Here is a 26,887-nt window from a genome sequence, read left to right as displayed (position 1 = left end):
TCTTTACATTGGTGATCAGTGTAGTGTCTCCCTACATTGGTGATCAGTGTAGTGTCTCCTTACATTTGTGGTCAGTATAGTGTCTCCTTACATTGGTGATCAGTGTAGTTACTCCTTACATTGGTGATCAGTGTAGTTCCTCCTTACATTGGTGGTCAGTGTAGTGTCTCCTTACATTGGTGATCAGTGTGGTTCCTCCTTACATTGGTGGTCAGTGTAGTGTCTCCTTACATTGGTGATCAGTGTAGTGTCTCCTTACATTTGTGGTCAGTGTATTGTCTCCTTACATTGGTGGTCAGTGTAGTGTCTCCTTACATTGGTGATCAGTGTAGTTCCTCCTTACATGGGTGGTCAGTGTAGTGTCTCCTTACATTGGTGATCAGTGTAGTGTCTCCTTACATTGGTGATCAGTGTAGTGTCTCCTTACATTTGTGGTCAGTGTATTGTCTCCTTACATTGGTGGTCAGTGTAGTGTCTCCTTACATTGGTGATCAGTGTAGTTCCTCCTTACATTGGTGGTCAGTGTAGTGTCTCTTTACATTGGTGATCAGTGTAGTTCCTCCTTACATTGGTGGTCAGTGTAGTGTCTCCTTACATTGGTGATCAGTGTAGTTCCTCCTTACATTGGTGATCAATGTAGTTCCTCCTTACATTGGTGGTCAGTGTAGTGTCTCCTTACATTGGTGATCAGTGTAGTTCCTCCTTACATTGGTGATCAGTGTAGTTCCTCCTTACATTGGTGATCAGTGTAGTTCCTCCTTACATTGGTGATCAGTGTAGTTCCTCCTTACATTGGTGGTCAGTGTAGTGTCTCCTTACATTGGTGATCAGTGTAGCGTCTCCTTACATTGGTGATCAGTGTAGTTCCTCCTTACATTGGTGATCAGTGTAGTTCCTCCTTACATTTGTGGTCAGTGTAGTGTCTCCTTACATTGGTGATCAGTGTAGTGTCTCCTTACATTGGTGATCAGTGTAGCGTCTCCTTACATTGGTGGTCAGTGTAGTGTCTCCTTACATTTGTGGTCAGTGTAGTGTCTCCTTACATTGGTGATCAGTGTAGTTCCTCCTTACATTGGTGGTCAGTGTAGTGTCTCCTTACATTGGTGATCAGTGTAGTGTCTCCTTACATTGGTGGTCAGTGTAGTGTCTCCTTACATTGGTGGTCAGTGTAGTGTCTCCTTACATTGGTGATCAGTGTAGTTCCTCCTTACATTGGTGATCAGTGTAGTTCCTCCTTACATTGGTGATCAGTGTAGTTCCTCCTTACATTGGTGGTCAGTGTAGTGTTTCCTTACATTTGTGGTCAGTGTAGTGTCTCCTTACATTGGTGATCAGTGTAGTGTCTCCTTACATTGGTGATCAGTGTAGTTCCTCCTTACATTGGTGGTCAGTGTAGTGTCTCCTTACATTGGTGATCAGTGTAGTTCCTCCTTACATTGGTGGTCAGTGTAGTGTCTCCTTACATTGGTGATCAGTGTAGTGTCTCCTTACATTGGTGGTCAGTGTAGTGTCTCCTTACATTGGTGATCAGTGTAGTGTCTCCCTACATTGGTGATCAGTGTAGTGTCTCCTTACATTTGTGGTCAGTATAGTGTCTCCTTACATTGGTGATCAGTGTAGTTACTCCTTACATTGGTGATCAGTGCAGTTCCTCCTTACATTGGTGGTCAGTGTAGTGTCTCCTTACATTGGTGATCAGTGTGGTTCCTCCTTACATTGGTGGTCAGTGTAGTGTCTCCTTACATTGGTGATCAGTGTAGTGTCTCCTTACATTTGTGGTCAGTGTATTGTCTCCTTACATTGGTGGTCAGTGTAGTGTCTCCTTACATTGGTGATCAGTGTAGTTCCTCCTTACATGGGTGGTCAGTGTAGTGTCTCCTTACATTGGTGATCAGTGTAGTGTCTCCTTACATTGGTGATCAGTGTAGTGTCTCCTTACATTTGTGGTCAGTGTATTGTCTCCTTACATTGGTGGTCAGTGTAGTGTCTCCTTACATTGGTGATCAGTGTAGTTCCTCCTTACATTGGTGGTCAGTGTAGTGTCTCCTTACATTGGTGATCAGTGTGGTTCCTCCTTACATTGGTGGTCAGTGTAGTGTCTCCTTACATTGGTGATCAGTGTAGTGTCTCCTTACATTTGTGGTCAGTGTATTGTCTCCTTACATTGGTGGTCAGTGTAGTGTCTCCTTACATTGGTGATCAGTGTAGTTCCTCCTTACATGGGTGGTCAGTGTAGTGTCTCCTTACATTGGTGATCAGTGTAGTGTCTCCTTACATTGGTGATCAGTGTAGTGTCTCCTTACATTTGTGGTCAGTGTATTGTCTCCTTACATTGGTGGTCAGTGTAGTGTCTCCTTACATTGGTGATCAGTGTAGTTCCTCCTTACATGGGTGGTCAGTGTAGTGTCTCCTTACATTGGTGATCAGTGTAGTTCCTCCTTACATTGGTGGTCAGTGTAGTGTCTCCTTACATTGGTGATCAGTGTAGTGTCTCCTTACATTGGTGATCAGTGTAGTTCCTCCTTACATTGGTGATCAGTGTAGTTCCTCCTTACATTGGTGGTCAGTGTAGTGTCTCCTTACATTGGTGATCAGTGTAGCGTCTCCTTACATTGGTGATCAGTGTAGTTCCTCCTTACATTGGTGATCAGTGTAGTTCCTCCTTACATTTGTGGTCAGTGTAGTGTCTCCTTACATTGGTGATCAGTGTAGTGTCTCCTTACATTGGTGATCAGTGTAGTTCCTCCTTACATTGGTGGTCAGTGTAGTGTCTCCTTACATTTGTGGTCAGTGTAGTGTCTCCTTACATTGGTGATCAGTGTAGTTCCTCCTTACATTGGTGGTCAGTGTAGTGTCTCCTTACATTGGTGATCAGTGTAGTGTCTCCTTACATTGGTGGTCAGTGTAGTGTCTCCTTACATTGGTGGTCAGTGTAGTGTCTCCTTACATTGGTGATCAGTGTAGTTCCTCCTTACATTGGTGATCAGTGTAGTTCCTCCTTACATTGGTGATCAGTGTAGTTCCTCCTTACATTGGTGGTCAGTGTAGTGTTTCCTTACATTTGTGGTCAGTGTAGTGTCTCCTTACATTGGTGATCAGTGTAGTGTCTCCTTACATTGGTGATCAGTGTAGTTCCTCCTTACATTGGTGGTCAGTGTAGTGTCTCCTTACATTGGTGATCAGTGTAGTTCCTCCTTACATTGGTGGTCAGTGTAGTGTCTCCTTACATTGGTGATCAGTGTAGTGTCTCCTTACATTGGTGGTCAGTGTAGTGTCTCCTTACATTGGTGGTCAGTGTAGTGTCTCCTTACATTGGTGATCAGTGTAGTTCCTCCTTACATTGGTGGTCAGTGTAGTGTCTCCTTACATTGGTGATCAGTGTAGTTCCTCCTTACATTGGTGATCAGTGTAGTTCCTCCTTACATTGGTGATCAGTGTAGTTCCTCCTTACATTGGTGGTCAGTGTAGTGTTTCCTTACATTTGTGGTCAGTGTAGTGTCTCCTTACATTGGTGATCAGTGTAGTGTCTCCTTACATTGGTGATCAGTGTAGTTCCTCCTTACATTGGTGGTCAGTGTAGTGTCTCCTTACATTGGTGATCAGTGTAGTTCCTCCTTACATTGGTGGTCAGTGTAGTGTCTCCTTACATTGGTGATCAGTGTAGTGTCTCCTTACATTGGTGGTCAGTGTAGTGTCTCCTTACATTGGTGGTCAGTGTAGTGCCTCCTTACATTGGTGATCAGTGTAGTTCCTCCTTACATTGGTGATCAGTGTAGTTCCTCCTTACATTGGTGATCAGTGTAGTTCCTCCTTACATTGGTGGTCAGTGTAGTGTTTCCTTACATTTGTGGTCAGTGTAGTGTCTCCTTACATTGGTGATCAGTGTAGTGTCTCCTTACATTGGTGGTCAGTGTAGTTACTCCTTACATTGGTGATCAGTGTAGCGTCTCCTTACATTGGTGATCAGTGTAGTTCCTCCTTACATTGGTGATCAGTGTAGTTCCTCCTTACATTGGTGATCAGTGTAGTTCCTCCTTACATTGGTGGTCAGTGTAGTGTCTCCTTACATTGGTGATCAGTGTAGTGTCTCCTTACATTGGTGGTCAGTGTAGTTCCTCCTTACATTGGTGGTCAGTGTAGTGTCTCCTTACATTTGTGGTCAGTGTAGTGTCTCCTTACATTGGTGATCAGTGTAGCGTCTCCTTACATTGGTGATCAGTGTAGTGTCTCCTTACATTGGTGATCAGTGTAGTTCCTCCTTACATTGGTGATCAGTGTAGTTCCTCCTTACATTTGTGGTCAGTGTAGTGTCTCCTTACATTGGTGATCAGTGTAGTGTCTCCTTACATTGGTGATCAGTGTAGCGTCTCCTTACATTGGTGATCAGTGTAGTGTCTCCTTACATTTGTGGTCAGTGTAGTGTCTCCTTACATTTGTGGTCAGTGTAGTGTCTCCTTACATTGGTGATCAGTGTAGTGTCTCCTTACATTGGTGATCAGTGTAGTGTCTCCTTACATTTGTGGTCAGTGTAGTGTCTCCTTACATTGGTGATCAGTGTAGTGTCTCCTTACATTGGTGGTCAGTGTAGTGTCTCCTTACATTGGTGGTCAGTGTAGTGTCTCCTTACATTGGTGGTCAGTGTAGTGTCTCCTTACATTGGTGATCAATGTAGTTCCTCCTTACATTGGTGGTCAGTGTAGTGTCTCCTTACATTTGTGGTCAGTGTAGTGTCTCCTTACATTGGTGGTCAGTGTAGTGTCTCCTTACATTGGTGGTCAGTGAAGTTCCTCCTTACATTGGTGATCAGTGTAGTTCCTCCTTACATTGGTGATCAGTGTAGTTCCTCCTTACATTGGTGGTCAGTGTAGTGTTTCCTTACATTTGTGGTCAGTGTAGTGTCTCCTTACATTGGTGATCAGTGTAGTGTCTCCTTACATTGGTGATCAGTGTAGTTCCTCCTTACATTGGTGATCAGTGTAGTTCCTCCTTACATTGGTGATCAGTGTAGTTCCTCCTTACATTGGTGATCAGTGTAGTTCCTCCTTACATTGGTGGTCAGTGTAGTGTCTCCTTCCATTATTATTATGATACAGTATTTATAAAGCGCCAACGGTTTGCTCAGCGCTGTACATCACAATGGGAGACAGTACACGAGACAGTACAGTAACAGTACAATACGATACATGAGGGGTTCGAGGGCCCTGCTCCTTGGAGCTTACAATCTAGGAGGGAGGGGATAGTGGTACAGGAGGAAATAGCTGTGGGGGATGGAGTGGTAGGAAGAGTGGAGGCGATCGGCAATTAGCTGAGGGCGGGGTAGGCTTCCCTGAAGAGATGGGTCTTCAGGGTGCATCTAAAGGAGAGGAGGGTAGGTGATAGTCTAATGGATTGGGGTAGGGAGTTCCAGAGGATGGGGGAAGCCCTTGAGAGGTCCTGGAGGCAGGCATGGGAGGAAGAGACCAGGGAACTAGAGAGTAGGAGATCTTGTGAGGAGTGAAGAGTATGTTTTGGGTGGCAGATGGATGTCAGGTCAGTGATGTAGTTTGGGGCAGTGTTATGAACAGCTTTGTACGTCAATGTTAGTATTTTGAATTTTATTTGTTGGGCAATCAGAAGCCAGTGGAGGGATTGACAGAGGAGGGTGGCTGATACGGAGCGGTTGGTAAGGTGAATGAGTCTGACCGCAGAATTTAGGACAGACTGAAGCGGGGATAGCCAGCGGCGAGGCAGGCCAGTGAGGAGGGAGTTGCAGTAGTCGAGTCGTGATATAATAAGGGAGTGAACGAGTTGCTTAGTGGTTTCTGGGGTTAGGAACGTGCGGATTTTGGAGATGTTGCGGAGGTGGAGTCTACATGAGTTTGTCAGCGATTGGACCTGGGGTTGGAAAAACAGGTTGGAGTCTAGGATGACAACAAGTACTCTGGTGTGCAGGGTGGGACTGATGGTGGTGTTGTTGGTCTTGATGGAGAAGTCAGGGGGGTACGGGCTTGGGGGAAAATTAGGAGCTCGGTTTTGGAAAGGTTTAATTGAAGTGACATCCAATCCGATACATCGTTCAGTAGGCTAGTGATTCAGGCAGAGACTGAGGCGGTGAGGCGAGGGATAGACAGATTTGCTTTGTCAGCGGTATAGAATTGGTAGTTGAAGCTGTGAGAGTGTATCAGTTGGCCAAGGGAGGAGGTGTAGATGGAGAAGAGAAGGAACCCTATGACAGAACCTTGAGGGACCCCAACAGAGAGGGGGAGGTGGTAGCATTATAGGTAACACTGAAGGAGCGCTGTGATAGATAGGAGAGAGCGGAGTCTCTGAGGCCAATAGAGTATAGTTTTTGAGGAGGAGGGGGTGGTCAACTGTGTTGAAAGCCACGGAGAGGTCGAGGAGTAGGAGTACTGAGTAGTGGCCATTAGCTTTGGCGGTTAGCAGGTCATTAGTGATTTTGAGTAGGGCGGTTTCGGTGGAGTGAAGGGGACGGAAGCCAGACTGTAGGGGATCAAGGAGGTTGTTGTCGGTGAGGTGGGAACTCAGGTGATTATAGACAAGGTGCTCAAGGAGTTTGGATGTAAATGGCAGCAGGGAGATGGGTCTAAGGTTGTTCAGGTCGGTGGGATCCAGGGAGGGTTTTTTAAGTATGGAAGTGATCTGCGCGTGCTTCAGAGGGGAGGGGAAAGTGCCAGCAGAGAGGGAGAGATTAAAGATGTGAGTCAGGGAGCGTAGGATGGAGGAGGAGGGTGACCGTAGGAGTTGTGAGGGGACAGGGTCAAGGGGGCAGGTGGTGAGGTGGGCTTCAGAGAAGACCTTAGTGACCTCTTCAGTGGTAGCAAGGTCAAAGGAGTGGAGTGTTGAGGGGGTTTTTGTGCGGGGAGTGTTAGATGGGGTGGATGTCTGGACAGTGGTGAGGTCAAAGGAGAGGGGAGTTGAGGGGGTTTTCGTGTGAGGGATGCTAGGTGGGGTGGAAGTCTGAGCAGTGGCAATGTCCCTATGAATAGTGTCGATCTTATTTTTGAAGTGATTGGCAATCTCGTGGGCGGTGAGTGAGGTACTGGGTGGAGGTGGGGGTGGAGAGAGTAGAGAGTTAAAAGTAGAGAAGTGCCAGCGAGGACTGGAGGAGAAGGTATTGATGAGGGTCACAAAGTAGGATTGCTTGCAGTGTGGAGGGAGGAGGTGTAGGTGAGGAAGGTGGATTTATATCGGGTGAACGCTTGCTGGGATCTGGTTTTGTGCCATAGTCGCTCCAGTGCACGATTGCGTTGTTTGAGATTTTTGGTATGATCAGTCTGCCAGGGTTGAAGCGGTCGGGGTCTAATGCTTTGTGTGGTTAGCGGCACTAACGAGTCCAGAGCGGCTGACAGTGAGTTGTTATAAAAAGTAGTGGCCCGATCAGGGCAGAGCAGGGAAAGGATACTGTTGTACAGTTGTTCAGCTGCAGAGTGGAAAGGGCCCGGGTTCAGGTTGCAGAGGTTTTGGCTGGTGATAGTTTGACATTTGGAAGGGTAGGTGTTTGAGGACGAGGAGACGGAAAAGGTAATAAGGTTGTGGTCAGAGAGAAGAAAGGGGGTGTTTGTGAGGTTGTGGGGAGTGCAGAGATGAGAGAAAACAAGATCCAGGCTGTTCCCGTCAGAGTGGGTGTGGGTGGTGGACTGTATACATTGTGCGAATTCAAAAGAAGAGGTTAAGTGGAGGAGTTGGGATATAACCGGGTTTTTAATGTTGATAGGGATGTTGAGGTCTCCAAGGATGATGGTGGGTAGCTCAGAGGAGAGAAAGAAGGGTAGCCAGGTGGAGAAGTCATTGAGGAAGGAAGTGGGACACGGGTCCAGGAGGCCGATAGAATACCGCAATCCTCAGAGGGATTGGAGAGAATAGTCAGATGCCATGGGCCTCAAAGGAGGAGAAGGATAGGGTGGGGGGGTTTGGGAGGACTTGGAAGGTGCTCAGCAGTGACAGGAGCATGCCAACCCCACCACCTTTCCGACCATTGGGTCTGGGTGAGTGGGTCCAAATGAGACCTCCATAGGAGAGTGCCGCAGGGGAGATAGAGTCAGAGGCTTGGATCCAGATTTCAGTGATCGCTTGGAGTTTGAGGGAGTGGGAGGCAAAGAGATTGTGGATGGCGGTGAGTTTGTTGCAAACCGATTGGGTGTTCAAGAGTGCACACGAAAATGGGGGGGTGGTTTTGGGGAGCAGAGGGACAGGTACTAGGTTGAGGGGGTTGCGGCAGTTCATGGAAGTAGGAGGGTGCCTTGTGGGTGAGCAAGGTGGTGGAGGACCAGGGTTCGGGGAGATGTCCCCTGCTGTTAGAATAAGAAGGGTGAGAAAGGTGGCATGGGAGCGGGATGTACAAGAGCACGTAAGTCTACCAGTGGAGGTGTTTGGGTCAGTGGGAGAGTGGAGTATCAGGAGGAGGTGGAGAGAGCCGTAGAGGGGAGAAGGGAGCAGTGAGGGCGTAATGTACAGATGTTTGGGAGGAGCACAGGAATATAGAGAAGAGATTTTGGGAACGGAGGAGAGGAGTATGAGGAGGAGTATGAGTGAGGTGATCAGTGTAGTTCCTCCTTACATTGGTGGTCAGTATAGTGTCTCCTTACATTGGTGGTCATTGTGGTTCCTTCCTACATTGGTGTGTTTTGGCGGTTTTCCTACTGCACTTATTTACTTGTTTCTATCTAATATTTTAATGTAATAAGTGATCACAACCTTTTGCCTCTACATGAATGGAGCCAATCCTCATGTGGATAGTACCAATGTTAATAGCAAAGGAAAACAACTGTGCAAAAAGTAAAGATCTGATTTATTTACACAGCAAAGAAGCTGACTACTAAGTAGTAATATAACAATTCAAATACAGAATGTTACCAATACAAAGAGATGGAAGTTATAGAAAAGAAACAGAGCAATGCTGGTACATTACACAGACATCCTGATGTTCTGAGGTCTGGGCTCCGGAAGAGACAAAGGGACAAAGAGAACGTTGGGGGTTTTGCTAAGGGGTTATATACACTCTGCAAAGGACCACCCCTAGACTCACCCACCCAAGTAAATTTACACTAAAAAGGTTGTGAGAACCACAATCGGGCTCAGTGTAGGATTTCTGCTTCTGTACCTAATTTTGAGGTATGGATTGCGTGCCGGAAAATAATTACACGGACAACTGTCCAGTACAACCACTTTCACATCATCTCATCTCTGTTTATTGCAGGGTGGTGCTTAACCTTTTATACATAGAGAACAATAGAGTACACGTCACTATTACGTATATACAGTCACATTCTAAAAGGCACATTTTGCTTGGCTGAAATATAGGAGAAATGTAGAAACTTGAAGCTTGAGGCCCGTTATCTTTTTCACCCCCCCTCACATACTCAAAGTAAAATCCTCTCAGTGCGAAGGGAGGGGTTGAGAACATCGGTCTGAGCAAAACAAGTTAAGGAGGACTGCAAAGCCCAGCAGACAAAATATATATACGCACAACACATATATTTAGAAATATGAAAAAGTATAAAAGTAAATATGTATAAAATGTATATTTTAAAACAGGAAACAGAATAGGCATTTTACCAAATCCATCACAGTCCCCCTGTTCTGTCCTCCTTATGTGTGAAGGTACATAGCTTGACAGACAGCTAAACCTTTCTCGGCAATGAGTTGACAAAGAAGCAACGTCCAACTTTGTCTTTATTGCAAAGATATAAGAGGTGAAACTGAGGAACAGAAAATAAGGCGCTTAGTAACACTGTCTGCCATGTGACAAAGCATATTATACATTACAGTAAGGCAATGCACATATAAACACATGTAAGACATGTAGGTTACATAAAACACAGATGCATAAGATATAGACATGTGTGTAGACGTACCGACGATGCTATTGTGAACCTGAATGTGAGGGTTGGATCCTACCAGCAGCGTGGTTACCACAGGAATGGAGTCTGTGATGAGGAAATGGCTGCTATGAGCAGGGCTGATGATGTAATCAGAGTTCATAGGCTACAAGCTATGGAAGCTGAAATGGGTCAACTTCTACTGTGAAAAGATGCAGTGTATACAAACAGCCACTAGATGGAGCAGTTACACAATGAACAGAGAATTACAAACTGATAAGGCATACTAATAATACCTAATTAACAAAGAACAAATTGCTGAAGGCATGACACTTCCCGTCTGGTATCTAAAGGATACCACATTAAATCACCCCTGGAGAGAGCAACAAAACCAGTTTAGTAACGGGTCTGAGGAAGAGTTTGGGCTCCTGTTGTCTGCAGACCTTGACCTCCACTTTCTGACTTTCCCATCTTCACTTGGGAACACCTTGGTTATCAGTCCCAAAGGCCAGTCATTTCTTCTTGACTGAGAGTCTTTGACAAGAACAACATTACCAACTTCCATGTTGGGTTTGCTGGTTTGCCATTTATTCCGGACATGTAGAGTAGAGATGTATTGTTTTCTCCATTTATCCCAGAAGGTATCTGCTAGAGTTTGCACTCGTCTCCACTGACACTTGTACAAGTCTTTAGCACTAAATTCGCCAGGAGGAGCCGATGCTGTACCGACTTTTTGGGTGAGAAGAGTGGAAGGGGTGAGCAAGAAGGGATCTTCTGGATCACTGGATATTGAAGTCAAAGGTCTGGCGTTCATGATCGCCACTACTTCGGCCATGAAGGTTGAGAGGGTTTCATGGGTGAGCCTCGAAGTTCCCAGCTGTAGAAAGACAGAATCAAGGATCCGGCGAGCTATGCCAATCATACGCTCCCAAGAGCCTCCCATGTGAGACGCATGTGGGGGGTTGAATGTCCATTTACAGTCTTGGGCGGCAAGATATCTCTCTACATGGTCACTGTCAATGTTTGAGGGGATATGCAGTTCTTTGCAGGCCCCAACGAAGTTGGTACCTCTATCAGAGCGGATTAGTTTAACTGGGCCTCTGATGGAGATGAAACGTCTGAGAGCATTTATAAAGCTGGATGTGTCTAAAGACTCGATAACTTCTATATGCACAGCCCTGATACTCATGCATGTAAATATGACTGCCCAGCGTTTGCTGTTTGCCTGGCCTCCTCTAGTGTGCCGTGTGGTGACAGACCAGGGACCAAACACGTCAAGACCAACATTAGTAAAGGGAGGTTCTATACTGAGTCGGTCCGCAGGGAGGTTAGCCATCTTCTGTGACTGAAACATACCACGTAGTTTTTTGCAAGTGACACATTTGAAAATAAGACAACTCACAAGTCTTTTCGCTCCCACTACCCAAAATCCAGCTGTACGTAAAGCTCCTTCAGTGAACAAACGTCCCTGATGTTTAGTCTTCTCATGGTAGTGTTGCACAAGTAAAGATGCAATGTGATTGCTTGGAAGTATTATGGGATTACATTCTTTACTCTCGAACTTTGCATTTGAAATACGTCCCCCAACTCTCAACAGTCCATTAGCATCTATGAAGGGGTCAAGCCTCTTGAGGGAACTGTCTTTAGGAACACTCTTTTGATTTTGGATGAGTTCAAATTCTTGAGTATAAACCTCTTGTTGGATACAACGGATGATAACGTCTCTGGCCTGTGTGAGCTCATCCACTGTATGGGCCTTGTGACAGTAATGCCAACCTTTGCAGTGATCTGATCCTGTAGGTGTGGCTCTAAAGGATCTGGCTACGTGGATCAAGCCGGCTATAGCTCTGTTCAGTGATTTCCACGTAGAAAACTTGTTGAATCGTTTGGATCCAAGCTCTTTGTGAGAAACTCTTGTGGTGAGTACAGAAATATGAGGACGAATCTCTGCATCAGCATTTGGTTCTAATAGCTGAAATGACTATTTCTCCAGGGTGTCAAGTACAGGTTTGTAGAGGAATGGTGGCCCTGTGAACCACGTAGTATCTTTAAGGTGAGCTGCTGGAACAGCTCTTGTAGCATGGTCTGCTGGGTTGAGGTCAGTTGGTACATAGCACCACTGGGTAGGCTGTGTTGACCTCCTAATTCTTTGAACTCTGTTATGAACATAGACATAGAATCTCCTAGTCTCATTGTAAATGTAGCCCAATACTACTTTGCTGTCTGTATGAAACATTGTACTGACAAGTTTTATATCTATTTCTGACACAATGAGATCTGCCAGCTCTACTGCCAGAACAGCGGCACAAAGTTCCAGTCTTGGTATGGTAATCTCAGGGCTTGGTGCCAGTTTTGCCTTGCCCATTACAAAGCCAATTTGGACTTGACCTTTAATGTTTATAGTTTTAAGGTAAGCGACTGCAGCGATTGCTTTTACCGAAGCATCACAAAATATGCACAGCTGCCTAGACTGAACTTCTGCAGGGGAGAAGTGGGCATATGGCCTATAGATATGTAAGTTAGATAATGCCTGTAGAGAGTTTCTCCATGCTATCCATAGTGCTTCTTTCTCTGAGGGAAGTGGCGAATCCCAATCACACGTATCTGTGGTTAACTCTCTGAGCAGAGTCTTACCTTGGATGATCACAGGAGCTGCAAATCCAAGTGGATCATATAGACTGTTAATGGTAGATAACACTCCACGTCGTGTGAAAGGCTTTTGCTCTTGGTCGACCTGAAAGGTAAAGGTGTCAGATTTGAGGTCCCAGCTGAGCCCTAGGCTGCGCTGCATGGGTATCGGGTCTGTCGCTAAGTCTAGATCTTTCAAATCACTGGCATGATCTTGAGTAGAGAAGGCTTCCATAACAACTTTGCTGTTTGAAGCTATCTTATGAAGTCTGAGGTTTGAACAGGAAAGCATACTCTGGGTCCTTTTGAGTAGACTGATTGCAGCCTCTGGTGAGGGAAGCGACTTTAAGCCATCATCTACATAGAAGTCTCTTTCAACAAACTTCTTAACGTCTTTCCCATAGTCTTTTTCACCTTCTTGAGCAGAGAGTCTGAGTCCATAAATAGCGACAGCTGGAGATGGGCTGTTGCCAAAAACATGCACCTTCATGCGATATTCTATGATGTCTTGAGTAGGGTCATTGTCCTTGAACCAAAGAAATCTCAAGAAGTTCCTGTGCTCTTCTTTTACTAGGAAACAATAGAACATTTGTTGTATGTCGGCAACTATAACGATGGGTTCTTTACGGAATCTGATGAGGACACCGAGAAGTGTGTTATTGAGGTCTGGTCCTGTCAAAAGGACATCATTGAGAGAGACTCCCTCATACTGTGAACTGGAGTCAAATACCACTCGGATTCGTCCTGGCTTCTTAGGGTGGTAAACGCCGAAGATTGGTAGATACCAGCATTCTTCTTTTTCTTTTAGGGGTGGAGCTACTTCTGCATGATTGTTCTCAAACATCTTTTTCATGAATAAGAAGAAATGTTCCATCATCTCTGGTCTTTTCTGAAAGTTGCGTCTAAGTGAACAGAAGCGTTTTAAGGCCTGATACCTGTTGTTGGGAAGATGACGTCTCTGTGTTTTGAAAGGTAGTGGTGCAACCCAGGTGTTTGTTTTATCCTTGAAGAATCCTTGTTCCATTATGCCCAAGAAGGCCTCATCTTCAATAGAGGGAGCTATCTTGTGGTCTTCCTTTGTCCTCTGGAACACCGTGCACCCCAAGTGATCTTGGTCTTCACTGCAAGAGTGGTTCTCGGTTTCTGTAAAGTCAGGATATAGCACACTTGCCGGCTTCTCTCTTAGAAGGAATCTGTTAGGACAAGGCTGAAAGAGGGATGGACGTCCATTCTCCAAGGTATTTGTGTAAAGAGAATTCACTGTGGTTGGCTTGTGAACATTTCCTAGGCAAACATCACCTATGATGACCCACCCCAGGTCAAGCTTCTGAGCATATGGAGAACTATGAGGACCATTTATTTGTTTTCTTACCTTGTGGACTCTTATGATATCTCTCCCAAGGAGAAGTACTATTTGGGCCTTTGGGTCGAGTGCAGGTATGAGATGCGCTATGGTCTTTAAATGTTCATGATGTAATGCTGCCTCAGGTGTAGGAATCTCTTCTCTATTGTTTGGGATCTGATTGCATTCAATCAAGGTAGGTAGTTGCAGGGATGCTTCACTATTTATGGATTCGACTTGGAAACCAGTAGCTCTTCTGCCTTTTTCTTCACTCACACCAGCGCAAGTTTTAAGTGAATATGAAGAGCAGTGTCCTTTAATACTGAAGATATCAAAGAAGGCTGAGTTTGCAAGAGATCTATTGCTTTGGTCATCAAGGATGGCATACAACCTTACCGCTTTCTCTTTATGACCGATGGGGTAAACTGTAACAAGACAAATCTTGGAGCAAGATTTGTTACTAAGACCTTCTCCACAGACTTGGGTGCACTGGGGTGTCACTTCAGGAGGTACTGTGTCTCCCTCCTCCCCGCCGTGCTCTACAGCCTGGTCTGGGGGTGTGAGAGTCCATGGGGCTGGCCCAGGGTGTAAAGCTGTATTGTGCGCTTCACTGTTGCATTCCGAGCATTTGATGTTCACTGTGCAGTCCTTTGCAAGATGAGAGGTTGAGGCACAACACCTGTAGCAAATGTGGTTTTCCTTGAGGAAAGTTCTGCGATCACTGAGAAGTTTTCCTCTAAATCCTCTGCATTTCAACAATGAGTGTGGTTTCTTATGTAGAGGACATTCTCTGCATGGGTCCTTTGTGGAGATCGTCTCAGACTCTGTAGTACTGTAGGTTTTGTTTGAGGAGTCTTTAAGAGACACACTGGTTTTGTGTACTGCAACCGGTGTACCTTTCATGTTACGAAGTGAGATAGGTTTACCTGATTTGGGGTAAGCGGTGTCAAACATCGAGAAGTTAAAGCTGGGATCATTCCTAGTTTTTGCTTGTTGGTGCACGAAGTCCATAAAGAAAGAGAATGGAGGGAACGAGACATCGTACTGTTGCTTGTACCTGGAGCCTTGAGCAATCCACTTCTCTTGCAGGTTGTACGGTAATTTTTGTACTATGGGGTTTACACCACGTGCAGTATCTAAGAATGCCAGACCTTGTAAGTCTCCTTCAGTTTTGGCAACTTGTAGCTCTGTTAACAGATCACTCAGTTATCTTAGCTTCTGGGAATCTTTGTTTTGGATCTTAGGGAAATCCTCAATTCTTTTGAAAAGTGCGTTCTCTATCACTTCTGGTGAGCCGTAACACTCCTCAAGTCTCTCCCATATCATGTTTAACCCTCTGATTGGGTAGTTAATATTAATGTCTCTAATCCGCCTTGCATGCTCTGTCGACTCATTTCCTAGCCACTTGACAAGAAGATCTACTTCTTCACATGCAGACAGATCCAGATCTCTGATATTATTCCTGAATGATGATAGCCATGACCTATAGCTTTCAGGTCTGTCATTAAACTTGGAGAGTCCCTTGGTTATTAACTCACGTCGGGCAAAGAATTTTAGAAAATCTGACATACCTGTATCTCTGTTTGACAGATTGTTGCTGTAATAGGCACCATCTACTTGTTCTTCTTTAAAGGGTTTGACCATACTGCGATCATTTGTGGGTTTGAATGCAGGTTGCATTGAGGGTTGATGTCCTATGGAACCGTCGACTTGTTCCATGCAGGGTCTTTGGTTAACTGAGGTCGCTTGTTGTATGACTGGAGTCTGTTGGAGCTCCTTAGCAGGGGTTGATGTCGCTCTTGGACCTGGATTTAGGCCGTCTTCTGACTTAGCATGTTGCAGTACGTAATCTGAAGTGCGTTGCAAGTTATTGTGAAGACTGGGTTCGGGCCTACTTATGTAGCTGAGTCTATCGCTTGTGAAGTTTGCTGCTTCCTCTAAAGCCTCTGCTTCTGCTACAGCAGCTGCAGCTTCTTTTTCCACAGTTAGCTTTTCTAGAGCTGCTTCCGTGCATGCTTTCTCTATTTTTAATTGTCTTTCTTGTTCGGCAAATGTCGCGCGGGTTTTGGCGGCCTCGGCCTTCGCGCGGGCAATGGCGACGGTGGAGCTGCTCAAAGATCTCCCTGAGCCTCTAGAGTTAACTGAGATGCGAGACCTTGTCTCGAACTGTCCGGATTCCCTTGCTGACATGATGATGCTGTGAACGGGTTAGCACACTTGCAACCGCTGCGGGTGGCGATGCTGCGTAGTTCCTCTTATCCAGCTTGTGAGAAGCCACCGTTTCGCTGCAGTCAGGACTTCAGGAGTCGCAGTCCTCGTATCCAGCTTGTAAGAAGCCGTCGTTTCACTGCAGTCAGGACTTCAGGAGTCGCAGTCCTCGTATCCAGCTTGTAAGAAGCCGTCGTTTCACTGCAGTCAGGACTTCAGGAGTCGCAGTCCTCGTATCCAGCTTGTAAGAAGCCGTCGTTTCACTGCAGTCAGGACTTCAGGAGTCGCAGTCCTCGTATCCAGCTTGTAAGAAGCCGTCGTTTCACTGCAGTCAGGACTTCAGGAGTCGCAGTCCTCGTATCCAGCTTGTAAGAAGCCGTCGTTTCACTGCAGTCAGGACTTCAGGAGTCGCAGTCCTCGTATCCAGCTTGTAAGAAGCCGTCGTTTCACTGTTCTGTCCTCCTTATGTGTGAAGGTACATAGCTTGACAGACAGCTAAACCTTTCTCGGCAATGAGTTGACAAAGAAGCAACGTCCAACTTTGTCTTTATTGCAAAGATATAAGAGGTGAAACTGAGGAACAGAAAATAAGGCGCTTAGTAACACTGTCTGCCATGTGACAAAGCATATTATACATTACAGTAAGGCAATGCACATATAAACACATGTAAGACATGTAGGTTACATAAAACACAGATGCATAAGATATAGACATGTGTGTAGACGTACCGACGATGCTATTGTGAACCTGAATGTGAGGGCTGGATCCTACCAGCATACCACAGGAATGGAGTCTGTGATGAGGAAATGACTGCTATGAGCAGGGCTGATGATGTAATCAGAGTTCATAGGCTACAAGCTATGGAAGCTGAAATGGGTCAAACTTCTACTGTGAAAAGATGCAGTGTATACAAACAGCCACTAGATGGAGCAGTTACACAATGAACAGAGAATTACAAACTGATAAGGCATACTAATAATACCTAATTAACAAAGAACAAATTGCTGAAGGCATGACAGATATAAAGATCTACAGTCATGGCCGAAATTGTTGGCACCCTTGATATTTCTCCAGGAAATCATGTATTTCTCACGAAACGTATTGCATTAACACATGTTTTGCTATACACATGTTTATTCCCTTTGTGTGTATTGGGACAAAACAAAAAAAGGGAGGAAAGAAAGCAAATTCGACATAATGTCACACAAACCTCCAAAAATGGGCTGGACAAAAGTATTGGCACCCTTTCACAACTGCGGATAAATAAGAATGTTACAAGCATGTGATGCTCCTGTAAACTCACCTGGGGCAAGTAACAGGTGTGGGCAATATAGAAATCACACCTGAAAGCAGATAAAAAGGAGAGACGTTCACTTAACCTTTGCATTGTGTGTCTGTCTGTGCCACACTAAGCATGGACAACAGAAAGAGGAGACGAGAACTGTCTGAGGACCTGAGAACCAAAATTGTGGCAAAATATCAACAATCTCAAGGTTACAAGTCCATCTCCAGAGAACTAGATTTGCCTTTGTCCACAGTGCGCAACATTATCAAGAAGTTTGCAACCCATGGCACTGTAGCTAATCTCCCTGGTCGTGGACGGATGAGGAAAATTGATGAAAGATTGCAACGCAGAATAGTCCGGATGGTGGATAAGCAGCCCCAAACATGTTCCAAAGACATTCAAGCTGTCCTGCAGGCTCAGGGAGCATCAGTGTCAGCGCGAACTATCCGTCGACATTTAAATGAAATGAAACGCTATGGCAGGAGACCCAGGAGGACCCCACTGCTGACACAGAGACATAAAAAAGCAAGACTACAGTTTGCCAAAATGTACTTGAGTAAGCCAAAAGCCTTCTGGGAAAACGTCTTGTGGACAGATGAGACCAAGATAGAGCTTTTCGGTAAAGCACATCATTCTACTGTTTACCGAAAACGGAATGAGGCCTACAAAGAACAAAACACAGTACCTACGGTAAAATATGGTGGAGGTTCAATGATGTTTTGGGGTTGTTTTGCTGCCTCTGGCACTGGGTGCCTTGACTGTGTGCAAGGCATCATGAAATCTGAGGATTACCAAAGGATTTTGGGTCGCACTGTAGGGCCCAGTGTCAGAAAGCTGGGTTTGCGTCCAAGATCCTGGGTCTTCCAGCAGGACAATGACCCCAAACATACGTCAAAAAGCACTCAGAAATGGATGGCAAAGAAGCGCTGGAGAGTTCTGAAGTGGCCAGCAATGAGCCCAGATCTAAATCCCATTGAACACCTGTGGAGAGATCTTAAAATTGCTGTTGGGAAAAGGTGTCCTTCCAATAAGAGAGACCTGGAGCTGTTTGCAAAGGAAGAGTGGTCCAAAATTCCGGGTGAGAGGTGTCAGAAGCTTATTGATGGTTATAGGAAGCGACTGATTTCAGTTATGTTTTCCAAAGGGTGTGCAACCAAATATTAAGTTAAGGGTGCCAATACTTTTGTCCAGCCCATTTTTGGGGTTTTGTGTGACATTATGTCATATTTGCTTTTCTGCCTCTGTTTTATATTTGTTCCAATACATACAAAGGGAATAAACATGTGTATAGCAAAACATGTGTTAATGCAATACCTTTTTTGTGTGAAATACTTGATTTTCAGGAAAAATATCAAGGGTGCCAACAATTTCGGCCATGACTGTATATAGAGGAAATGGGACCTCCTTCCTCCCACCGGTGACCCCTCTAGTGATGTAAAGGTCTATATAGAGGAATCGGGACCTCCTTCCTCCTGCCGGTGACCCCTCTAGTGATATAAAGATCTATATAGAGGAATCCAGACCTCCTTCCTCCCGCCGGTGACCCCTCTAGTGATATAAAGATCTATATAGAGGAATCGGGACCTCCTTCCTCCTGCTGGTGACCCCTCTAGTAATATAAAGATCTATATAGAGGAATCGGGACCTCCTTCATCCTGCCGGTGACCCCTCTAGTGATATAAAGATCTATATAGAGGAATCCAGACCTCCTTCCTCCCGCCGGTGACCCCTCTAGTGATATAAAGATCTATATAGAGGAATCGGGACCTCCTTCCTCCTGCTGGTGACCCCTCTAGTAATATAAAGATCTATATAGAGGAATCGGGACCTCCTTCATCCTGCTGGTGACCCCTCTAGTGATATAAAGATCTATATAGAGGAAATGGGACCTCCTTCCTCCCACCGGTGACCCCTCTAGTGATGTAAAGGTCTATATAGAGGAATCGGGACCTCCTTCCTCCTGCCGGTGACCCCTCTAGTGATATAAAGATCTATATAGAGGAATCCAGACCTCCTTCCTCCCGCCGGTGACCCCTCTAGTGATATAAAGATCTATATAGAGGAATCGGGACCTCCTTCCTCCTGCTGGTGACCCCTCTAGTAATATAAAGATCTATATAGAGGAATCGGGACCTCCTTCATCCTGCCGGTGACCCCTCTAGTGATATAAAGATCTATATAGAGGAATCCAGACCTCCTTCCTCCCGCCGGTGACCCCTCTAGTGATATAAAGATCTATATAGAGGAATCGGGACCTCCTTCCTCCTGCTGGTGACCCCTCTAGTAATATAAAGATCTATATAGAGGAATCGGGACCTCCTTCATCCTGCTGGTGACCCCTCTAGTGATATAAAGATCTATATAGAGGAAATGGGACCTCCTTCCTCCCACCGGTGACCCCTCTAGTGATGTAAAGGTCTATATAGAGGAATCGGGACCTCCTTCCTCCTGCCGGTGACCCCTCTAGTGATATAAAGATCTATATAGAGGAATCCAGACCTCCTTCCTCCCGCCGGTGACCCCTCTAGTGATATAAAGATCTATATAGAGGAATCGGGACCTCCTTCCTCCTGCTGGTGACCCCTCTAGTAATATAAAGATCTATATAGAGGAATCGGGACCTCCTTCATCCTGCCGGTGACCCCTCTAGTGATATAAAGATCTATATAGAGGAATCCAGACCTCCTTCCTCCCGCCGGTGACCCCTCTAGTGATATAAAGATCTATATAGAGGAATCGGGACCTCCTTCCTCCTGCTGGTGACCCCTCTAGTAATATAAAGATCTATATAGAGGAATCGGGACCTCCTTCATCCTGCTGGTGACCCCTCTAGTGATATAAAGATCTATATAGAGGAATCGGGACCTCCTTCCTCCTGCCGGTGACCCCTCTAGTGATATAAAGATCTATATAGAGGAATCGGGACCTCCTTCATCCTGCTGGTGACCCCTCTAGTGATATAAAGATCTATATAGAGGAATCGGGACCTCCTTCCTCCTGCCAGTGACCCCTCTAGTGATATAAAGATCTATATAGAGGAATCAAGACCTCCTTCCTCTTGCTGGCAATCCCTCTAGTGATATATAGATCTATATGGAGGAATCGGGACCTCTTTCCTCCTGCCGGTTACCTTTCTAGTGATATATAGATCTATATAGAGGAATTGGGACCTCTTTCCTCCTGCCGGTGACCTTTCTAGTGATATAAAGATCTATATAGAGGAATCGAGACCTCCTTCCTCCTGCTGGTGACCCCTCTAGTGATATAAAGCTCTATATGGAGGGATCAGGACCTCCTTCCTCCCGCCGGTGACCCCTCTAGTGATATAAAGATCTATATAGAGGAAATGGGACCTCTTTCCTCCCGCCGGTGACCCCTCTAGTGATGTAAAGGTCTATATAGAGGAATCGGGACCTCCTTCCTCCTGCCGGTGATCCCTCTAGTGATATAAAGATCTATATAGAGAAATCAGGACCTCCTTCCTCCTGCCGGTGACCCCTCTAGTGATATAAAGATCTATATAGAGATATCAGGACCTCCTTCCTCCCGCCGGTGACCCCTCTAGTGATACAAAGATCTATATGGAGGAATCGGGACCTCCTTCCTCCTGCCGGTGACCCCTCTAGTGATATAAAGCTCTATATAGAGGAATCGGGACCTCCTTCCTCCTGCCGGTGACCCCTCTAGTGATGTAAAGGTCTATATAGAGGAATCGGGACCTCCTTCCTCCTGCCGGTGACCTTTCTAGTGATATATAGATCTATATGGAGGAATCGGGACCTCCTTCCTCCTGCCGGTGACCTTTCTAGTGATATATAGATCTATATAGAGGAATCGGGACCTCCTTCCTCCTGCCGATGACCTTTCTAGTGATATAAAGATCTATATAGAGGAATAGGGACCTCCTTCCTCCTGCCGGTGACCCCTCTAGTGATATAAAGATCTATATAGAGGAATCAGGACCTCCTTCCTCCTGCCGGTGACCCCTCTAGTGATATAAAGATCTATATAGAGGAATCAGGACCTCCTTCCTCCTGCCGGTGACCCCTCTAGTGATATAAAGATCTATATAGAGGAATCTGGACCTCCTTCCTCCTGCCGGTGACCTTTCTAGTGATATAAAGATCTATATAGAGGAATCGGGACCTCCTTCCTCCTGCCGGTGACCCCTCTAGTGATATAAAGATCTATATAGAGGAATCGGGACCTCCTTCCTCCTGCCGGTGACCCCTCTAGTGATATAAAGATCTATATAGAGGAATCGGGACCTCCTTCCTCCTGCCGGTGACCCCTCTAGTGATATAAAGATCTATATAGAGGAATCGGGACCTCCTTCCTCCTGCCGGAGACCCCTCTAGTGATATAAAGATCTAAATAGAGGAATCGGGACCTCCTTCCTCCTGCCGGTGACCCCTCTAGTGATATAAAGATCTATATAGAGGAATCGGGACCTCCTTCCTCCCGCCGGTGACCCCTCTAGTGATATAAAGATCTATATAGAGGAATCGGGACCTCCTTCCTCCCGCCGGTGACCCCTCTAGTGATATAAAGATCTATATAGAGGAATCGGGACCTCCTTCCTCCCGCCGGTGACCCCTCTAGTGATATAAAGATCTATATAGAGGAATCGGGACCTCCTTCCTCCCGCCGGTGACCTTTCTAGTGATATAAAGATCTATATAGAGGAATCGGGACCTCCTTCCTCCCGCCGGTGACCCCTCTAGTGATATAAAGATCTATATAGAGGAATCGGGACCTCCTTCCTCCCGCCGGTGACCCCTCTAGTGATATAAAGATCTATATAGAGGAATCGGGACCTCCTTCCTCCCGCCGGTGACCCCTCTAGTGATATAAAGATCTATATAGAGGAATCGGGACCTCCTTCCTCCTGCCGGTGACCCCTCTAGTGATATAAAGATCTATATAGAGGAATCGGGACCTCCTTCCTCCTGCCGGTGACCCCTCTAGTGATATAAAGATCTATATAGAGGAATCGGGACCTCCTTCCTCCCGCCGGTGACCCCTCTAGTGATATAAAGATCTATATAGAGGAATCGGGACCTCCTTCCTCCCGCCGGTGACCTTTCTAGTGATATAAAGACCTATATAGAGGAATCGGGACCTCCTTCCTCCTGCCGGTGACCCCTCTAGTGATATAAAGATCTATATAGAGGAATCGGGACCTCCTTCCTCCTGCCGGTGACCCCTCTAGTGATATAAAGATCTATATAGAATAATGAGGACCTCCTTCCTCCTGCCGGTGACCCCTCTAGTGATATAAAGATCTATATAGATGAATCGGGACCTCCTTCCTCCTGCCGGTGACCCCTCTAGTGATATAAAGATCTATATAGATGAATCGGGACCTCCTTCCTCCCGCCGGTGACCCCTCTAGTGATATAAAGATCTATATAGAGGAATCGGGACCTCCTTCCTCCCGCCGGTGACCCCTCTAGTGATATAAAGATCTATATAGAGGAATCAAGACCTCCTTCCTCATGTCGGTGACACCTCTAGTAATATAAAGATCTATGTAGAGGAATCGGGACCTCCTTCCTCCTGCCGGTGACCCCTCTAGTGATATAAAGATCTATATAGAGGAATCGGGACCTCCTTCCTCTCGCCGGTGACCCCTCTAGTGATATAAAGATCTATATAGAGGAATCAAGACCTCCTTCCTCCTGCCGGTGACCCCTCTAGTGATATAAAGATCTATATAGAGGAATCAGGACCTCCTTCCTCCTGCCGGTGACCCCTCTAGTGATAGATCTATATAGAGGAATCAAGACCTCCTTCCTCCTGCCGGTGACCCCTCTAGTGATATAAAGATCTATATAGAGGAATCGGGACCTCCTTCCTCCCGCCGGTGACCCATCTAGAGTTATACAGTCATGGCCGAAATTGTTGGCACCCTTGATATTTCTCCAGGAAATCATGTATTTCTCACGAAACGTATTGCATTAACACATGTTTTGCTATACACATGTTTATTCCCTTTGTGTGTATTGGGACAAAACAAAAAAAGGGAGGAAAGAAAGCAAATTCGACATAATGTCACACAAACCTCCAAAAATGGGCTGGACAAAAGTATTGGCACCCTTTCACAACTGCGGATAAATAAGAATGTTACAAGCATGTGATGCTCCTGTAAACTCACCTGGGGCAAGTAACAGGTGTGGGCAATATAGAAATCACACCTGAAAGCAGATAAAAAGGAGAGACGTTCACTTAACCTTTGCATTGTGTGTCTGTCTGTGCCACACTAAGCATGGACAACAGAAAGAGGAGACGAGAACTGTCTGAGGACCTGAGAACCAAAATTGTGGCAAAATATCAACAATCTCAAGGTTACAAGTCCATCTCCAGAGAACTAGATTTGCCTTTGTCCACAGTGCGCAACATTATCAAGAAGTTTGCAACCCATGGCACTGTAGCTAATCTCCCTGGTCGTGGACGGATGAGGAAAATTGATGAAAGATTGCAACGCAGAATAGTCCGGATGGTGGATAAGCAGCCCCAAACATGTTCCAAAGACATTCAAGCTGTCCTGCAGGCTCAGGGAGCATCAGTGTCAGCGCGAACTATCCGTCGACATTTAAATGAAATGAAACGCTATGGCAGGAGACCCAGGAGGACCCCACTGCTGACACAGAGACATAAAAAAGCAAGACTACAGTTTGCCAAAATGTACTTGAGTAAGCCAAAAGCCTTCTGGGAAAACGTCTTGTGGACAGATGAGACCAAGATAGAGCTTTTCGGTAAAGCACATCATTCTACTGTTTACCGAAAACGGAATGAGGCCTACAAAGAACAAAACACAGTACCTACGGTAAAATATGGTGGAGGTTCAATAATGTTTTGGGGTTGTTTTGCTGCCTCTGGCACTGGGTGCCTTGACTGTGTGCAAGGCATCATGAAATCTGAGGATTACCAAAGGATTTTGGGTCGCACCGTAGGGCCCAGTGTCAGAAAGCTGGGTTTGCGTCCAAGATCCTGGGTCTTCCAGCAGGACAATGACCCCAAACATACGTCAAAAAGCACTCAGAAATGGATGGCAAAGAAGCGCTGGAGAGTTCTGAAGTGGCCAGCAATGAGCCCAGATCTAAATCCCATTGAACACCTGTGGAGAGATCTTAAAATTGCTGTTGGGAAAAGGTGTCCTTCCAATAAGAGAGACCTGGAGCTGTTTGCAAAGGAAGAGTGGTCCAAAATTCCGGGTGAGAGGTGTCAGAAGCTTATTGATGGTTATAGGAAGCGACTGATTTCAGTTATGTTTTCCAAAGGGTGTGCAACCAAATATTAAGTTAAGGGTGCCAATACTTTTGTCCAGCCCATTTTTGGGGTTTTGTGTGACATTATGTCATATTTGCTTTTCTGCCTCTGTTTTATATTTGTTCCAATACATACAAAGGGAATAAACATGTGTATAGCAAAACATGTGTTAATGCAATACCTTTTTTGTGTGAAATACTTGATTTTCAGGAAAAATATCAAGGGTGCCAACAATTTCGGCCATGACTGTAAATATCTATATAGAGGAATATGGACCTCCTTCCAGTATGCATGTCTGGGGGTGTCTGTGGGGAAGAACACTGCCAGCTGCTTACAGCACTCGGAGACTCTCCATGAATACTCTGGAAGCATGGCTGTGCCGTCCAACATGGACACAGGTACAGGAACCGCCACACTCCTTACGTCCCCCGGCCATACTGCAAATGATGCTCAGATATGACATTTGGCGATGCATACCATGAAAAAGTAGGAAGACTCTTGCAAAGAAAAAACATGGAACAATAATGAACCGATCAACGACGGGGACAAGTTTGTAATACTCAGGCATTATAGTAATATGGATGGGAATGCTGTCGCATCGAACCTCCTATGTGTGCAATTCTCACTGCGGAGCTACAAAGGGAGGGAAGATGCGGCACAAATGTTGGAGACGAGGCGAGAGTCATACGGGAATGAAAGTGCCTGCAGGCTAGCGGAAATCATCGTGAAGGTCGCTGATGTAAATAGAGAGAGTATGATATTCACATGCCTAACGTTCTCTAAAGAGGTAACCAGTAACTAATGGGCATGTGACAAGGAGGAAAGAAGAGAGAAAAAGAGGGGGGAGAGAAAGAAAAGAGGGGGGAGAGAAAGAAAAAAAAAAAAGGGGGGGGAGAATGAGCGGAATTTGTATTATCCTCAATACCAAGGGTCTTACGTGGGTGGATTTAAGCATTAGTCTATCAACCAGAGCAGATGGATGGGGGTAAAACCCTGAAGGGGAGGACGTTGCCTACCATATGGTCTAGTGTAATGGAGCAGCACCCACCGGAGAGCTAGGTTACCCATTTGCCGCCCGGCCAATGGCCGTTTGGCAGCTGCAAAAGCGCTTCGGCATTCCAGGTGCACGCCATTTGGCGTGCTCCCGCACATGCGCAGTTTGCGCTCCTGCAGAGCCGCGGAGCGATCTGTCACCGGCCATTTACCTCGGACATGGCCGATGACAGATCTGAGTACCGGCCCCCGTTGCTGGTACCATGTGACCTGCTGTGACCAATCACAGCAGGTCACATGACAGTTGTATACAATGGATGGCTTCATTCATGCCATCCATTGTATACTAGTGCCTAGCTGTGAATGGTCACAGCAGGTCACATGCACATGTCATGTGATTAGCTGTGACCAAATCACTGCTAAGCACAAAAGAAAAAAAAACCTGAATGAATCGATTTCATTGAGGTAAATGCTTGCTTATAGGAAATAAGAAAAAAAAATAAAAAAATAATAAAAATTTAAAAATAATAAAAAAAATATGTTATATGATGATGCTGTACTGCACTGGTGACAGTAAGTAAAAAAAAAATAGTGAAAATAATTTTTTTAATTTTTACGAAAAATTATGAAAAAAAAATACAACTCGCCATTCCTCTTATGAAGTACGTCGGACTGTCTACTCTGCAAAAAGGGGTCATTTGGGGATATCTGTACTATTCTGACATTCTTGGACCTCAAGAAATTAGATTGGCTGTCAGTACTTCAGGATTGATCAATTTTCAGATCTATACCATAGTTTGTGAACTCTATAACTTTCCTACAAACTAAATAATACATCCTAATTTGGGTTATTTTCACCAAAGACATGTAGCAGAATACATCTCGGCCTAAATTTATGAAGAACAATTATTTATTTGTAAATGTTTATAACAGAAGCAAAGAAAAACGTGTTTTTTTTTCAAAATGTTTGGTCTTTTTTTGTTAATTTAGCAGAAAATAAAAACCCCAGCGGTGATTAAATACCACCAAAAGAAAGCTCTAGTTGTGTGAAGAAAACAATAAAATTTAAGTTTGGGTACAATGTTGTATGACCGCGCAATTGTCATTCAAAGTGTGAGAGCGCTGAAACCTGAAAAATGGCCTGGGGGCAGGAGGGTGTAAAATTGCCCGGTATTGAAATGGATAAATCAGGTGGGTCGGTCCATGAGGGACTGGTATGAAGGGGTAGTTGTAAAATGAGTCCAGCAGGCCCAGATGTGGGACAATTTAGTGGAGGAGTCAAGTGCAGTTGCAATCAGTTCCTCCATTTCCACAATTTTACTCACCCAGGTCAGCCAGTC

The sequence above is a fragment of the Staurois parvus genome, unplaced genomic scaffold (assembly GCF_062004578.1).
Source record: "Staurois parvus isolate SC_StPar_1 unplaced genomic scaffold, SC_StPar_1.0 ptg001224l, whole genome shotgun sequence".
Taxonomy (NCBI): domain Eukaryota; kingdom Metazoa; phylum Chordata; class Amphibia; order Anura; family Ranidae; genus Staurois; species Staurois parvus.
This window is presented reverse-complemented; position numbering follows the sequence as displayed.